Source organism: Mytilus galloprovincialis, chromosome 14, assembly GCF_965363235.1.
Source record: "Mytilus galloprovincialis chromosome 14, xbMytGall1.hap1.1, whole genome shotgun sequence".
Taxonomy (NCBI): Eukaryota; Metazoa; Mollusca; class Bivalvia; order Mytilida; family Mytilidae; genus Mytilus; species Mytilus galloprovincialis.
In genome coordinates this window covers 5,507,969-5,527,374 of record NC_134851.1, presented here as the reverse complement: position 1 = coordinate 5,527,374, position 19,406 = coordinate 5,507,969, and the positions used below count along the sequence as shown (strand labels likewise).

General features: G+C 32.1%; 1 protein-coding gene across 1 annotated transcript in view; it reads left to right on the top strand.

Annotated features, from left to right (window-relative positions):
• The first annotated feature begins 15,998 nt into the window (after positions 1-15,998).
• The window catches only part of LOC143058029 (ankyrin repeat domain-containing protein 33B-like), a 41,652-nt gene continuing 38,244 nt past the window's right edge, over positions 15,999-19,406 (top strand). The window contains exon 1 of the mRNA XM_076231492.1: positions 15,999-16,128. The gene's annotated coding sequence lies outside the window, so the exon portion shown is untranslated. The remainder of the gene's footprint in view (positions 16,129-19,406) is intronic.

Sequence of the window (19,406 nt, the reverse complement as noted above, 5' to 3'; positions counted from 1 at the left end):
GACAGTATTGATGATGATCAATGACAATACACCTTCAGTTTTTTTTAAAAATGAGCTCAATATTGGATTGGAGTAATGACAACCCTAAATGCATGAATCGTGTTCTGAATCACTCCAACCAAAAGTTTAGACGGAATTGCAATGAACTCGAAAGTGGTCTATAGCGCAAAAATGCACTGTGTTAGGAAAATAATTCAGTTTTATCCAAAAAAAAAAGAATGACAATAAAGATTAAAGAATGAATTACTTATACTTTCTCATCAAGATAACTTATTTTATATAACTTGTATAACATGATTCGTTTATTATACAATGCTCTTTTAAGATTTCAGTATTGTACTATAATAATTAAAGTATATGTTTATTTACACTAAAATCTTACATTTTTACAGTTTTGTGGTCATTAGATTATAAAAAAAAATGGAACAACATTATCCTTATAGAAATAATGAAATGTAGTATGATTGCTAATGATACAACTATCCAAGAGAGATTAATGTGGATAAAATGTTAGTCTAGTCTTTAAAACCAACAGAGTATAACCTATTTGTTTTTTTTTTTTTTTTCAAAACACATTTTAATACACTATAATTGCACATCCGCATTAAAGAAACATTTAATGAAGCTGCATGCAGGGTTTTCTTTGTCCCTAAATATGTCGTTTTTTGTACAACAAAGATTAGAAGATTAGAAGAAATTATGTGATTGAGACCCAAAGGCGAGTGGGATATATAACAACTATAGGCCACTTAATGGTGTTTACATTGCCAATAAGAAGTACTTAAACAAATAAGTTATTTCATCATATTTTTTGTAACATAAAATTCATTATATTTGTGTCTTATCCTGATTAGTTGTTGACCTATGAAACTTTAAATTCTTTAAATATTTGAAAATCCACCCTGACAAAGGTCTTAGTTTTAAGTTGACTAACGGCCTTAAAATACATTATAAAAGGCAGTAATTAAATCTTGTAGACACATTTGTCTTCTTAAATACAACTTTCAGTTAACATTTTTAAGGCTCATGATGGTGCAACGTGGAAAAATGTATCGGTTTTCAAAGCTAAATGTGCAAGGCGTCATACTTTGAACCACACCATTATTTTATTTATTATTATTACTTTTACTGTTAAATCTGGTTTTTGTTATATCTACTTTACGTGAGTCTGCATTTATGTATGCCGTCATACGACAAAATTATTTTTATGTCTACCTGTGCGAATTTCAAACGCGCAATTTTACACCAGTAATGAAAACCTTCTATCATTTATGGGTAGACTTTACATAGATAAATTCAGCCGTATTTGACGTGAAACTGTACTTATGTGTCCCGTCATACTTTGAACCACACCATTATTTTATTTATTATTTTTACTGTAAGTCTGTTTTTTGTTATATCTACTTTACGTGAGTCTGCATTTATGTATGCCGTCATACGACAAAATTATTTTTATGTCTACCTGTGCGAATTTCAAACGCGCAATTTTACACCAGTAATGAAAACCTTCTTTCATTTATGGGTAGACTTTACATAGATAAATTCAGCCGTATAAGAAAAGCAAAATGAGAATGTTAAATTTGATGTATGCCTTTTTGTGCTACTTTGTTACATTTGTTGTTTATGTAGTGATATTAAGATGATAACACAATATTGACTGTTGTACCCCTATTTTTGACATTTTTACTCTTTGAGTATGTTTGTTTTGTTCATGCATCGTTGACAATGTAATGGAATTTGATGCGACTGTCATACAAGTGAGAGGTTTAGCTAGCTATAAAACCAGGTTCAATCCACCATTTTCTACATTAGAAAATGCCTGTACCAAGTCAGGAATATGACAGTTGTTATCCATTCGTTTGATGTGTTTGGACTTTTGATTTTGCCTTTTGATTTTTGATTTTCCTTTTTGAATTTTCCTCGGAGTTCAGTATTTTTGTGTTTTTACTTTTTTTCCTAACAATGGTTCAATTTTCACGACTGAAAAAAATATGTTGCCGCTAACGTGGAGTTTACTTGTACGATGCAGAATTCTGACAAACATTGAAAGAGGTACTTAGACAATATCAGAAATGTTTCATATGTTTAAATTATTTCGAAATTATGAAGAGACAATATCAGAAATGTTTCATATGTTTAAATTATTTCGAAATTATGAACATCTATTTAATCAGCAAGCAAAGACGGGCTTCATAATTATTGTGAAACTGAAACTGAAACTGCCTATTCAAGAGATGGCGTGAATCAGATGTGGATACTTAAAAATTCCAAAGATCTTTTAGAGTACATACAATCTAATTCTCTTTCATCTTGTAATAATATTAAAACATTTGACTTTTCTGACTTTTCTACACTTTATACAAGTATGACACATTCCAAACTAAAAGACAAATTAAAAGAGTTGGTATTGCTTTGTTTCATCAAAAAGGATGGCCAACGAAGATACAAGTATCTTGTCTTACATGTCTTAGGAAGGGATAAATCCTACTTTGTAAAAGATCACTCTGATTCAAACAAAAAATTCTATGAAACTGACATTATCAAGATGTTCGATTTCTTGATTGACAACATATTCATTACATTCGGAGGACGTGTTTTTCAACAGACTATCGCAATTCCAATCTGTATGAATTGTGCCCCTCTTCTTGCCGACTTGTTTCTTTATTACTATGAGGCTGACTTCATACAGGAAATTAATAGGAAGAAAGATAAAAAGTGAGCAGTATCCTTTAACTCTACTTTCCGCTATATAGATGATGTTCTTTCACTAAATAATTCAAAATTTGGTGACTATGTCGAACGCATATATCCCATTGAACTAGAGATAAAAGATACAACCGATACAGTTAAGTCGACCTCATATCTTGACTTACATCTTGAAATTGGCCATGAGGGTCGATTAAAAACAAAACTTTAAGACAAAAGAGATGATTTCAGCTTTCATATGTGAACTTTTCATTTCTAAGTAGCAACATTCCAGCAGCACCTGCATACGGTGTATATATCTCCCAATATATACGATATTCCCGTGCTTGCATTTCCTATCATGATTTTCTTGATGGAGGGTTGTTTCTCACAAGGAAGCTATTAAATCGAGAGTTTCAAAAGTGAAGTTGAAATCATCTTGTCGTAAATTTTACGGACGTCATCATGAGTTGGTTGACCGTTATGGAATACACGTTTCACAAATGATATTGGATATGTTCATTACTTCGGAACTACAATCCTCTTCCCTTTCATTAATGTGACCTACCGAATTTGACTATTTACCAGATTTGTTATCTCATAAGCAACACGACGGGTGCAACATGTGGAGCAGGATCTGCTTACCTTTCTAAAGCACCTGAGATTGCCCCTAGTTTTTGGTTGGGTTCGTGTTGTTTATTCTTTAGTTTTCTATGGTATCATGTGTACTATTGTTTATCTGTTTGTCCTTTTCATTTTTAGCCATGGCGTTGTCAGTTTATTTTCGATGTATGAGTTTGACTGTCCCTCTGGTCCCTCTTTTAAACGTTAAATTGATGTAGCAACTGTTACTTTTTGTATGTGTTTGTTTAAGAAGTTTTAATCACCGATGTGACAGTAATGCTTTATATTACTGTGATTTTTCGCATTCTAAGAACGGTCATTTATTGGGTGTATATGTATAGTTTATACCATGACAAAATATAGATCAAGTGAACATATTAATACAACAAATTTTTACCAACACTCGCATAATACTTGTTATTTTAATTGTTTAAGTTATATCAGTTAAATGGCGATGCCCCACTCGACAGTCTCCTATATGACAAAAAATAAACTAATAAAAACGCTAACAGTTTCAATTCACCGTTATGGTATTCTTCTTATATATTGAGTGATACATTTTTCGACCTTTTGTCGCCTAAATGCAACATGAAACCAAACCACACAAATCTCTGATGACGGAGAAAAATTGTCAGAAATACTATAAAAACGAACTAATTATCGAATTACAAAACAAACAACTGTTTGCCTCTCGAAAAAGTCACCTTAATTACTATACTTAACAGCTTGATACGTGCAGTCAATAATAGAACTGTTTGAGTTGAATCTGAAAACTATAGAATTGCTTTCCGAAGAAATGGTTATTAAACAATTACTTTTTCCTAATACTAAACCCTATTCCTTTAAAAGATAATCAATGTTAAAGAACGAAAATATTACTCAAGGAAACATGATTTCGTCTTGGTTCATATGAATTAAACCTTTTTTTTTTTTTGGCTAGGTTAATACATAAAATAAGATGTCAGCTGTATAAATCAACATTGTTCACTGTCCTCAAATAAAATCGAGATAGCTGTTAAAAATTAAATCAATTTAATTTAAAACAAAAATCAATTTCTAAACATGAAGCTGAAAAATGTCAGGAAAAATTTCTACGAACGGTGATCAGATGAGACTTTCGTGAAGAGTTTCAAAATAGGCATAAGTATGTTGCAAATACAAATGACTGTTTGAATAAATAATTGTAACTTTGCATATATTAGATTTTAAGGGCACTAATTTTTGATTGTCGCAAATATCTGTTTACTGGATTACGATCCGTTTCCGTATCGCCATATAGTTACAGTCTGTTGTTATTTATGTATTGTTGTCATTTTGTTTATTTTCTTTTGTTTCATATTTTGACATCGGACTCGGGCTTCTCTTAAACTGAGTTTTACTGTGCGTATTGTTGTGCGTTTGTTTTTCTACATTAGCTGGAGGTATAGGGGAGGGTTGAGATCTTAAAAAACATGTTTAACCCCGGTTCAATTTTGCGCCTGTCCCAAGTCAGGAGTCTCTGGCCTTTGTTAGTCTGGTATAATTTTTAGTTTTAGTTTCTTGTGCATAATTCGGAGTTTAGCATGACATTCAATATCACTAGTGTGCATATTTGTTTTGGGGCCAGCTGAAGGACGCCTCCGGGTGAGGGAGTTTCTCGCTACATTGAAGACCTATTGGTGGCCTTCGGCTGTTGTCTGCTCCATGGCCGGGTTGTTGTCGCTGAGACACATTCCCCATTTCCATTCTCAATTTTACATGTAGTTTATTATAAAGATCAGCGGTCATCAAGTTGCCAATTAATTGATTAAGGTGGGGCATCGGTATATATAATTTCCTCAGATAACATGTTATTATACTTTTCGTCGGGAAAGTTGATTTTAAAATGCTTTAAACAAAACAAAAAAAAACAAGTATGGGTCACCTTTTCTATTTTTCTAAGCCTCAAGTCGTGCAAACTTGATTCTGAAATGCATGAATGTTGTGGATAATAGAATATCCCATTTTGAAAATAATTCAAAAATAAATATAAGATGTGGCTGACCCCAGTTAAGAGCCATAGTTCTTTTACGTAAAAGACACCCTTGTAGATTTCTAAAAGAACAAGCTTCTGCCGCTAAAAGACAACACTCACCCCAAACAGGAAAGTGATTAATATGAATAAACTCATCATAGATACCAGTATTCAATTTTTGTATTTACGCCAGACGTGCGTTTTGTCTACAAAAGACGCATCAGTGACGTTCAAATTCGAAAAAGTTTAAAAGGCCAAATAAAGTACGAAGTTGAAGAGCATTGAGGACCAAAATTCCTAAATGTTTTGCCCAGTACAGCTAAGATAATCTATTCCTGAGGTACGAAAGTTTTAGTATTTCAAAAATTCAAATGTTTTTTAAACAGTTAATTTTTAGATATGACCATATAAATGATAATACATGTAAGCACAAAGCACAACAGAGCTGACTACTGGGCTAGTGATACCCTCGGGGAATTAAAACTCCAGCAGTATTGGCATCGATCCAGTGGTAAATAAACTCATCATAGATACCAGTATTAAATTTTGTATTTCCACAGTGACGCTCGAATCCAAAAAAGTTAAAAAGGCTATATTGTAATAACAATCGACTATTGATACTTTTATTTAAACAAACTGGAATGAAGGGAGGAACATATTAATTGCCTTTTGAAAATGTAGATCGGATAAGGTCATAAAGGTAAGCTTGTAACATGCCATACCCCAATGATATTAACGTACGAAGCGTGTGGCACTAACTCTTTACACGAGGCATTGTGTGTAACTTTTCAATTCAAAAGGGAAGTAGTTGTGAATTTATACAACTTACACAATTGAACGTTACCCTAACTTCATCAAGGGCTATATCCCCTGATGTGGTTATATATATATTTCGAGATACGATCATCGTACTCAAACTCAGAATTAAACCAATCAAAATACTGAATTTAATGTTTCTAGCAAGTTGTCCTTGTTTAAATCAGACGTTGTACAGATGCTTAATAAATATCTATTAATAAGGACTAGATATATAAGCCGATAACAACATATTTAAGTTTTTGTCGTTATTATTCAATAAGACGACAAATGGATGTCCTTTCGGAATTAGTGATGATACATAACTTTTACTTAAAACAATATAAACACAAGGCATATAATGTTCTTGCATAGTTAGGAACGTTTTATATTTATTTTCAAAGAGAAAGTGTTGACCTAATAGATATCTGCGTTTTCTTATCAATATTTTGACGGTGGAAGGTTATTTCATAGGTTTTTTTCTGTAGGTATTAAACAAATTATTATATTTTTGCATGGATTAATACAAACAAAATCTAGGATAGAATTATATCTTAGTAAAAATAATTACTCTTGCTTACTCGTGTTTTCCATACGTTATTCAAAAAAATAAAACAAAAAAGCAAAGGATCAAGTGCTTTCCCTAAAATTATAAGCATTACAATCTGTAAGTAATAGATCAGTTAAATTTATAGATACATTGTTTTTCAATGCGAAGGTAGATTTGTCGCCCTAAAGTCTGGATTCTTCATTGCAATTTGACATCCGAATTTCATGTTGACATTTGTGGATAATTTTTATGAAACTATGTGCTGGCAAATGGCGGTTTCAGAAATTTGCATAAAAAGGGGGAGGGTCACGCTCTAACCGTGGGTCAGTGATTCCATGATTATTTAACCAAAGTTTTTCAACAAAAGGGGGGAAGGCTTATACCTTGGAACACCCTCTAAATCCGCTTCTGATGCAACTGTAGAATGTTTGGACTTGTAGGAAAAAACCTAGTTATTAACTAATGCATCGTCAATGGTATTTTGGAAAGAGGTCCCTTATTTCTGTATAGTTTGATTGTTTGGACCATTTTTCTCCATCTATATTTTTTAGTCCATTAAACTCTATTGTTTATATGTTTACACCTTATTATTCTTTATTCTTTATTTCTTTGGTCTATTTTTTTCTTTTTTCTTTAGGTTTAACAGCAAGGTTTAATCCACCATTTTCTACATAAGAAAATGCCTGTACCAAGTCAGAAATATGACAGTTGTCATCTTTTCGATTGATGTGCTTGAGGTTTTTAATTTGCCTTTAAACTACGGTGTTTCTGTTTTGAATTTTCCTTGGACTTCGGTACTTTTGATATTTTTCTTTTTTCATTGTATAATTTGCGCTCTTAATTCTGCATTTTTTTGACAATCATTCTCTATTATTCATACCCCACCTAGACCCTCTTTTGGGCAAACTGACTTACCGACTACCGAAACGAATCTTTTAAACATAACGGAGGCAGCAGGTTTTTTTTATCAACTCCTCGATAAAGAAACTTTTGTAAAAACAAAATAGTTACAATGCTAATAGACAATATGACAACAAAATGCATTTTGAGTAAAGAACCGTCCAAACAGAAGTACTTCATTAGATTCGTATTACTAAGGAACTAGGTGTTGAATGTTGACATCAGAAAAATACATCCGATTAGGTGTTATCTGATATTGCTTCGAGACTATCTGGAAATGTAACAATTTTTGAAGTTTTAACTTACTCCTACTGGGAAACTGAAACAAATAATTGCAGAAGTCTTCAACTAGATTGTAGATATAGGAAGATGTGGTGTGAGTGCCAATGAGACAACTCTCCATCCAAATTATAAAACTAAACCATTATAGGTCAAGGTACGGCCTTCAACAGACTGACGGACATAGAAACTGCTAAAGGACGATTAGAAATCAAGATTCGACCTTAATCTACCTGTAGGATATATTTTACGCACATACAAAGGTACTTTTATCCTCGTAAAGAGAAGAAGTTAGAACTTGTATAATGTGATGATAGACAAATCATCCACCCTTCATCTGGGTATTTACGATGCATTATATTAACAACCAATGGGTCGATGCCTTTGCCGTGGAGGTTTTCCCCTGAGGGTAACAACAACCTCGTAGTCAGCACTTCTGTGTTGACATGAATATTCATCGATACGGTCATTATAATAAATCAACTGCTCACAGATCTTGAAATTTTTCGAAAATGTAAAGATTTCCTATTCCATTAGTCAATTGCCTTAGCTGTAGTCACCATACCCTTTTGGAATTGTGAATCCTGATCAATACCATCAACTTCGTATAATTTTTGGCCCTTTGAATATTTTAATTCAGGGCTCTCTGATGAGGCCTTTGTAGACGAAACGTCCGTCGTGATCCTGCGTGGTATCTAAGATGATTTCATTTGCATATTAAGTAGAAAAAACTTAAAGCATATAGTTCTATACGTTCTTACATATACATATCGCGTTCGGTATGATACTTAACACCTTGTAAAGTAGTGTGCAATGGGAATAGGTGCAAGCAAAGCACTCATTTGTTTTCCGAATCCTTAGTGCTTGACATATATATACGCTCTCGATACCATCAGTTTTGTGTAGGATCTACAACAATAAGTGTAACATGTGTAAAATGGCCTTCTAGATAGCGATACAAAGTTTTTCGACTACATGTGTGTTATTAAAAATAAAAATGGACAATGGATAAGATACACCAACCCGAACAAAGAGTAGAAAAACAAGTGATGTCCACAAACAGGTTCTCAACACAGCGAGAAAATTCCTTTCACGAAGGCGTGCTTTAGCTGACCCCTAAAGAAAAGTGTTAACTAGTTCAGTAATAATTTGGGCCAGATGCTAAACTGTAAAACATATAAATGAACTAATATTAAAAGTCATAAAGACTAACAAAGGCCAGAGACTCTTGATTTGGGACAGGCGCAAACATTTGGTTGGGTTAAACATGTTTTGTGAGACAACAACTATCCCCTATACCTGGTTTAACAGGTACGTAGCTAGTGAATTAGACGCATGTTTGAAAGGCATTTATATTTCTATTCCCTTTAAACACGTTAAAATACTTAATTGTTTAATATATGTGTGGGTTTGGGACTTGTATGTTTTCTGTTTGTTTATATGATGGGGACATTATGTAAAATTGATGTTCCTTTACGTGGGGTTACCAAATTTTGATTAATGTTACCACAGGTTTTATTTTTATTGTATATCAAATCAGGGTAAGATAATTACAGAGGTATCGAACTTACCACAATAGAAGATGTGGTGTGAGTGCCAATGACACAACTCTCCATCCAAGTCACAATTTGTTAACTAGGTAAACCATTATAAATGTTATAGGTCAAAGTACAGTCTTCAACACAGAGCCTTGGCTCACACCGAACAAAAACATGTATTTCACCGACATTAGGTTAAACTATGATGCTATGTATTGTTTGTTCATTTATTGCCTCCAGCCCAATCGTTTGAAAAATAAACTAAAGCAGAATTTGTTTACCAGAAATCACAGGCCAGTCTCCAACTTTATGGTATTAATAACTTATTTTGGCTATCAAATAGTTATCAAATGTACCAGGATTATAACTTAATACGCCAGACGTGCGTTTCGTCTGCATAAGACTCGGATCAAAATAGTTATAAAGCCAAACAAGTACAAAGTTGAAGAGCATTGAGGACCCAAAATTTCAAAAAGTTGTGCCAAATACGGCTAAGGTAATCTATTCCTGGGATAAGAAAAATGACTAAAGCAGAACGTGTTTACCAAAAATATCATAGCAGTTTCCAACTTCATTGTATTAATAACTCATGTCGGCTATCAAAGATATAAATAAACTGCTATTGTCATGATTATCATGGCAAACGATATGTAAAAAAATATATATATAAAAAACAGAAAAATGTATAATCGACCTACATATTTTACTCACAACGTTAACTTCGCGCATACAAACCTTCTGTTTCATTTTTTTTTTTTATATAAATTGTATATATTTTAAAGCGACAATAGTTTGCCAATATTATTATAACTGAAAAAAACAGACAACATTACTCAAGGCATCAAACAAACACACTGAGGAAATTACGTGATAAACGGTTAGTACATATTGACAAAAACAGATATTTTGCTGAAACCTTTCCATCGTAATGGGGGTACATTTTTGTGTCTAATGTCTTATATAATGAAAAGCAGTTACAGGTCGTTGATTTCCATACTTTTCGAAAGAATAAAAACCTTTTCTCCGCTTATATAAAAATTCAATCGTTAAAGAACCAACATTTTCAAAAACATATATATATAAAACAGAAATTAAACCAATTTTCAGCTATTTGTCCCTGACGTTTCATCAATGTATTGCATTATGAAGTCAATAGTAGTATATCGCTGTTTAGTAGTCACAAATCGATTAAATGAACACAATGTCGTGTTAAAACCTATACGAAAGGGGAGAACATTTACCATAAGTGAGAGGAACTCAGCGAAACAACAGAAACACTGAACTGCATCAAAAACAAACGTCCAAATACATGGCAAATGACAATTTGATAACAATATTTCTGACTTGGTACGGGACATTTTAAGAAAAAATTATGGTTGATGAGGCTAGCCAAATCTCCTGCTTATGATATGATGATAAAATACCGTTATATCGGTCACGTACAATAGACATCAAAGAAAGGGTACGTAGGTCTTTCGAAGAAAATTAGAAATTGAAAAAAATCTAAGGCAATATTTCAAAATAGTTTCCCTTGTCAACAGCAATCAATAAATAAGTTGTTCAAATGTAATAAAATTGAGCATTTCAATAGAACAATTGGATATACAGTGTAACCTGGCTAAACCGAATCCTCCATAAACCGAAAACCTGTATAAACCAAACATGTTCTTAAGCACGGTCCTATTAATTTGTATGCGTTGTGAACCGAACATTGGCCCACCGAACACAATCTTAAGTCTCGAAGAAGTTCGGTTTAAACAGGTTTCACTGTACTTTGATAACTTCATTTCAGTAACGGATTCAAGAAACAGCTCAAATAATAAGCTGAGGTCTCAACACTGGTGTGAAGCTGAAGAATTCAAATATTTTGTGTTATTTGGAGTTGAACAATTTGGTAAAAAGCAATACAAGGTAATTTAAGTTTGTATTTCTATATCGCTGATCTTCATGGCATTATTCTATAAATAAATTCCATGGACAATTTGCAATCCCTGTCAACGACGATGTCAATTTATTTGAAAATATTATTTTCTTAAATATAATTAATGCCTCTTACAATCTCTTGTATATTTGCCACAGAAAATTTAAACAAGATCAGACAAGCCAGTAAATTGTTTCTCGGTAGTGAAGGTGGTGTCCTTTTTAGAGATTTGATGTTAAATAATACTCCTAGCTAAAATGACCAATGGTATTAAAAGTGGCGTTTAACACAAACCAATTGTCGGAAATTTTATCATAAAAAGTGTGCATTTACATAAACATTATAACCACCTTTTTGAAGGATTTATATTTGTTGACGAAGAATTATAATTTAATTAAAAGTCTCAATATTCTATCAATCTTCTTAATTTTATTGTTTCATACAAAGAACTCTAACAAACAATTGATTTCTCCTGTTTCATACAGTGTGGTCGGTGTTTATCGAGTTATACGAGTAATCTGAATTGAATATTAATCAAGTACGCTGGGAGGATAAACAAGAATCAATCATCGTGAAGGTCTAATTAGGAGTTCCAATTATTTTCCGATGGTCACTAATCCCTTTGTTAGTCAAAACTTATTTAATATTCTGTAGACGGTATTGTGTAACATTTTGTAATGAATTGGAAATATGGCAAGTTACATAATTATCATATTAATTCAAACATCATGTCGTTTTACATTAGACATTCTAGATTGAATGAATGATCATAGAGGGCTCGGCGCTAAAAAGTTCACTAATGGTGTGAGTTCAAACCTTGCGCATTGAAGGTGTGGTTTACTCAAATTTTATTGGAATAGGATTTTCAAAATTTCCTGCCAATATCTGTGGTTCCCTCCGTGCACTACGGCTTCCTTCACTACTATACACAACCACCATGGAAACACCAATGGTACTGAACGTGACGTTTAACACAAATCAATCAATTCTGATGAATAGTTTCCTCAGGTATGAGATCGGAAATTAAATGTTCCTATGCCTGTTATCGAGGAATAAATTAATTTTGGATGTAACGCGTCTTCTGATTGGCTGACGTTTTTTTGTTATGAGCCCATAGACATAATTTAGTCATGTGACCGTGACGTCATCAACGTTTTTTCATGGTTTTCTACGGTTTAAAATGGAATTTAGAATTAAATTATAAGAAATGACTGTAATATTTTTTCTGTCTATTCGAAATAACATAAAAAATGTGGTACACACTGTTAAATAACCCGCTACGCGCGTTGTTCAGTGTGCACCAAATTGTTTATGTTATTTCTTCATAGATAGACAAAATATTACAGTCATTCCTTAAATAAACAAAACAGAGGAATTTTATATGGTGTTAAGTGCTGCATAAATCAACCTAAGGTAACCGGAGATTACTGATGTTCAAATCTAATTAATTGAGTAGGAAGACAAATCAATGAAATTAATACAAACTGAGGGAATCACATTTACTCCAAGTGGATCAATACCAGGCGCGTTAATAGGATAAGCCCCACCTGCTCAATATAAATATAAAAGTATGTTGCAAAATTGCCAATGAGAAAAATCGCCACAAAAAACAAAATAACATAGACATTAACTTTAGATTACTGAACGACCTTCAACAATGATCATAGCACATACTATATAGTCAGCAATACACAGCTGCGAAAGGTTATTGTAATACAATTCAGACAAGAAAAATAATGTCCTGATGTATATACAAAATTATTAACATAACACAGATATGATGTATGCATCATCCGTCATACAAATGCACATTGAGTCAAAATTTCACAACCGGACATAATGTTTGGACATAAACATATAGTTTTGATAAAAATATTCTTGTTTGGGACAGTAAAAGAGAAAAAGAAAAAGATACCACACAGTTATTTATAAACATTAGTCGAGAAAAAAACAGACAACAATAAGACAAACAATAACGATAAACGACCAGAAGACAAACAGTATACAATAAAGGCAACAGTAGTATACCGCTGTTCAAAACTCATAAATCTATGGACAAAAAACAAAATCGGGGTAACAAACTAAAACTGAGGGAAACACATTGAATATTAAAGGAGAACAACGACACAACATTAAAATGTAACACACACAGCAACGGACTAAGCATTAGACAAAATCCGATGAGAATAACCAATATAACATTAAAACCAAATACATGAATTTGGGATAGAAAACACCGTGACACGTCTTATAGCAATGTGAATTCACACTCAAAAACAGGAGAAAACAAACGACACAACGGAAACACAACGTAAAAATATTACACACATAGAAACGAACTATGATATAACAATGGCCATTTTCCTGACTTGGTACAGGACATTTTTAAAGAAAAAAATGGTGGGTTGAACCTGGTTTTGTGGCATGCCAAACCTCGCACGTTGATGGCATTCTTAAATACTGTGGATTCATTTTATTTTCGTGGGTATCAATTTTCGTGGATAGAGAAAAAAAGACGTTTTGTGATTTTTTTTTTTTTTTTTGATTTAGTAGATCATTTAACCTCCTTGGTTTGATCAATAATAAAACAAACAAAAGAAGGAATTCATTGAAAAAGTTAACTTTGAATTGTCAAAATCCTCGCTTGGTCATTTTAGGTTAAAGTGTTCATTGAAAACTTCTATTACAATAATGAACAAAGACAACTAATTATTTGTTTGTTTTACAATTTATAAATGCTTGTCGGAATTCTATAAGGCAATCAAAACTTTATGATTGAAAGCTCATTTTCCTAATCACGATACAATAAACAGTCATATAAGCAAAAGGTGTGAAAATAAAATGTTCCTGTCATAAACAATATTACCTACTTAATCCTATTGATTTTCAATCACTAGTAAAACAAACTATGACACGGTAATTAACAACCTGCAGTTATTTTCCATGAACAGTTTTAATCAATTTTAAAAAGTAAATTATCACTGATATTCGATATATTAATTATTGATTTAATCAAAATACTTGTATCTTCTTTTTAAAAAAAAAAACACGTGTTATGTTACAATGTTTATCGCCATTCAGCACTATACTAGAACTGCATAACATAACCGGAAATAAACATCCGACTCCATACATTTTTATCGGGATTATTCTTCGTTGAATTCTTAAATTCGTGGTTCGCTGTGACCCTCGAAACCCACGAAAATTGGTATACCACGAATAAAAATGAATCCACAGTATAACATTAAAATGACAACATAATAATACAGGACTACAATACAAATAAATAGCAAAACGTATTAGGCAAAGAAACACATGAATAATAGATAACAAAAGGCATCAGGCTTAAAATTCATTACGTCAAAAACGCGCCTCGTCCAAACAAGACTTAAAAAGGGGACAAAGTTGCACAGCTCTGAGTATCAAAAGTTGAAAAAGGTTGTGCCAAATACGGCTAGGGTTTTTTGCTTGTGATAAGAACATCAAACAAAACATAGAAAATAACAGACTGGGCTATACGAACCCAATAAAAACCGTTGGTGATCTCAGGGGCTGCAGGAAGGATGAGCAGATACTGCTTCACATCCTGTTAATCATATAAAACATGATTAAACATGGAACATTTATCTACTGCTTAGGGGTTGATTGAATTATGTAGAAAAAACTAGAAAATACCATAAAAGAGAGACGAAAGACACCAGAGAGACATTCAAACGTATAAGTCGAAAACAAACAGACAAATTGAACGACAATTTTAAAAAGTGCCAACACTTAAACCTTAGTACACAAAAAAACAACATTGAAAAATAAAGACCTCATCAAAACCTTGGGTGAATTCAGGTGTTCACGTAAGCACATCCCGCATTCATGATGAAAGTAATATGACCATAAAGGTTAAAGCAGATACAAAATCTAATGTTGTCTAAGCTTAGGTAATGCTGTTAAATTATCAATGAGACACCTTCCCATAAGGACTATTTTTCTCCATCAAGAAAACTGATATCAGATGGTCGTCTCCGATGTTTACATTCTAACCAATTATATAATAGAAATAAGTGCTAATAACTTGAACTTTTACCAAAAGATTAATTGTTATCAAAAATTATGAAAAAATTGAACAGTAGAAGATTACACGAATGACGTACAGTAAAATATGCTCTTTCCACACGACTTTATCAATTTTAAATGTTGGTTCCGACAAAGGGAAACAACTCGTAGAAATCGATTTCCAATTATAATGTTAATTCCAGAATCGGCAAGCAGACTGTCATTAACACAATTAGTTATTTAGTGTTACACCATATGTTTTGACACAAAGTACTTTGTTAAAATTTTGTAAAACTGTTGTAAAAAAAATAAGAAAAATAGAAATATGAGAAGATGTGATATGATCCATGAAAATAATACATTTCAATTTAAAAGCCGCAAAAGTACACAAAGATCCAATAACAATTCAATAATCAAGAATATGCTGTATTTGTTATATTAATGGAAAAAACGTGACATCTGAAGTAATAAATTAAACAAAACAGAAAACGTATATATCATTTAATATAATTCCATTATTACATCTTAATTTCTTCCTAGGAAAATTGATATAAAAATGTGACTGAATCATGAAATTAAGCGTCATATTGATTTTGTAATCTGAGTTACGAGGACTCTTCACAATATTCAATGTAGGAATAAAACGATTTAAAAGTATCTCAGCATGACAGCATGTCAACACTGCTTCAGACTTGTGTTTGGATTTACACTCTCTGTCATTTAAGTGTTTGGATTTACACTCTCTGTCATTTAAGTGTTTGGATTTGATTGTTTGTTTAGGTTCAGAACTCTGACGGTAAGTAATTTTGCATATTTGCACGAGTAATAAATTCAACCAAACAGTTATGAAAAAATGTATAGTTCGTATCATAAAGCTATAACCATGATAACAGAAAATGCACAAAGTAATAATAATGTCCTTTTAGTACTTTAATGGTATCGGGCAATGTTAATCTTTTCCGCGTTATGCGTAATTAAACTCGGAAACCCTTAATTATCGTTTCATATATTATTTATACTCCATGACATTTTATTTTGAATGTTATTTTTTGTGTTAATTCATGATACTTTCAGACTCCTGTTTTGTTCACAGTTAAGTTTTTAAAAAGTTTTTGTCCGTTATTTTTAGGCAAAGCAAATTTCATTTTATATGAAACTATCGGTCTAACCCATTCAACCAATACAATAAATTGGTTTAACTATGCATGTTTAACGTTGTAAAGAAAAACCATAAAGGTAATTAAAAGGTCACTATAAATGAGAGTTCAACAGAGTTTTCTCATACCCCTACCGACAACGCGTGGAAAAAGTTTTTGAATCTTAATCAGATTGTAGATTTTTTGGCATTTTGTTAATGACAGGGTCAATTCTTATGTCTTTTGAACAGCCTACTGTAATAGGATTAATAAAAAGTCTTTATCAAAACTGCATTTTGCAAAACTGTTCGAAATTGTTGGGTGTACATTGCTTTACACGTTAGTAATTTATTTTGCATTAAAATTGTTTTGATTCAGCGTTATTGATAAGTTTTTTTATAGACGAAACGAGCGTCTGGTGTACAATGTAAAACCATGAATCTCATTTTTCACTTTATTTATAAAAAAAATGTTGCAATCAAAATGTCTCTTAGCACTTCACATGATGCTGTTTAAATTATGTCGAAACACAATATTATAGAAGTAGGCTCAATACCTCTGTATTTAGTTCATTGTTTTCAAGTTCTGAAAATTGTAATTATATTCTTCTGGAAACTAAAGATGAGAGAGTCTGGGTGTACATATTTTATAATTTGTTAAATAAATTTCAAAAATGACCATAATCTTAAAAGTTTTTTAATGGTTGATGCTGCGTTTGAAATCATTGATATCCACATATTACATTCTACTATTTTAGAACAATATTTATCTACACATCATTCTTTGCTCTTCATAATTTGTTTGGGAGTTAAGATGTCTTTCTTGTACGGTTTCGAGACATCCAAATTCTAGTATTTATCAATATTTACCTACAAGAACACGCATTTAACTTTAAATGAACTACTGTATTTTAAAATGGCCTATGTTCGAAAAAAGAATACCTCCAATCGACCTTACTGCTGTTATGCGCGATTTTCGAGGTATTCGAACTCGTTTTGTTTGAGAGTTTTGTTTTAAATGTCATATTTGTGGGTTATCCAATCGTCGTGTTTCTTTTTCATCATTTTTGTTCGACTGATATTTTTCATTGTCCGTTTGGTGTCTTCCCTATTGCATAACACAGCTCGATATGTATATTTTAAAAACAGTGTGGTTAATTCAACTTTAACATGTCAAAGAGGATGATAAAGTTACTATTCATTAGGTCATAAAAGAGGGACGAAAGATACCAAAGGGACAGTCAAACTCATAAATCTAAAACAAACTGACAACGCCATGGCTAAAAATGAAAAAGACAAACAAACAACAGTACACATGACACGACATTTGTTCTGTATAAACCATTACAACTTGGTCGCTTTTATGGGCCACTAGTCTAAATGACATATGTTAAGGAGTCGTGACATAGTGTGGTAGTGACAAAATGAGATATAAATTGGATCAATAAATTCGAAAACAGAAAGTTAATAATCAAAAGGCAAAATCAAAACCTCAAACACACCAAACAAATTGAAAACAACTGTCATATTCTTGACTTGTCTTTCGTCTTCATATTAATTATTTGGTTAGAAACAGGAAAATGGTTGCCGATAACCATTATTTTGGGATACATTGAAATACCATAAGATTCAAACATTACAAATCACCTGACTATGTTGAAGACCGATGTGTTGTTGTTAGAGCAGTATGCTAGATGAAAAATATGTTCAGAATACATTCAAGTTGTTTGAAATATACTAGCATGATATATTTTTTAATCAGTATAAAGTATAAAATTATTGTTTTGTATTCTAATATTTATGATATACCATAACTTGCTAGACTTGTGTTATTAAATTGTCTGTTGTAACATCATATAAAATAATTAATTATACATGATCATATGTATAGCATGTACATCCCAATCACGTATTGGTTTCCTAATAGATGCTCGATAAAGATCATTCGGAACCCTTGGGAACAATGTCTACACACAGTCAATATTTTAATCACTTCAATTTATTCTGATATATATATATATATATATATACATATATATACGAGTTGTTTAAAGAAATAGATACGTTAAGGTCACATTTTTGTCAACGGTATTTAAATTGGAATGACATAAAATCAATAGTTATGCTGTAATATTTTACAAAACTCTAAATAATTTAAGGCATATACGAATACAGATTAAAATAATATATGTTTCGATAACATGTGAAAAAGACGTCGCAGTCACAAATTTATTAACTTTTATCTGATAGCCAATCAATTTTATTTACATCCCGTTCTTATTAGGTTTTGTGATACATATGCAAACTTGACACAATCTGAAAATGTGCAGTGTTTGTCAATATTTAAATAGTAATATGTATGTTGGCGTTTGATTTAGATGCACTTCAGTGTTTTTGATGTTCCGTTGTTTTCCTCTAATAGTTGACGTGTTTCCGTCGGTTTAAGTATATAACCCATTTGAACAGCAGAATACTTATGTTGTCTTTATCTATGATATTTGTGTATTTCATTTAGGCGTTTATGATTCAAAGGATTAATAGAAAATAAGTCAAATTCTTATAAGAACTCTAAAAGAGGCAACTTGAACCGAGTTGTTGTGAATTTATGTTAATACTTATGGACTTTTAAAAGTGGCCAATAGTTAGCAAAGCAATGACCCTACCCCTGTTATACCCTTGTTATACGTTATATTCAAACTGGTTTTTTTTTTTTTTTTTTTGCAAGTTACTGAATATTTAAACCATGTGGTATGATTGCCAATAAGACAATTCTGCACAAGAGATCACATGGCACAGAAACTAACAGCTATAGGTCAATATACAATTAGCAATACCCATACCGCATAGTCATCTATAAAAGTCCCCGAAATCACAAATGTAAAACAATTCCAACAAGAAAATTAACGGCAAAGTTAGGGTTGAAGGCAATTTCTATTACT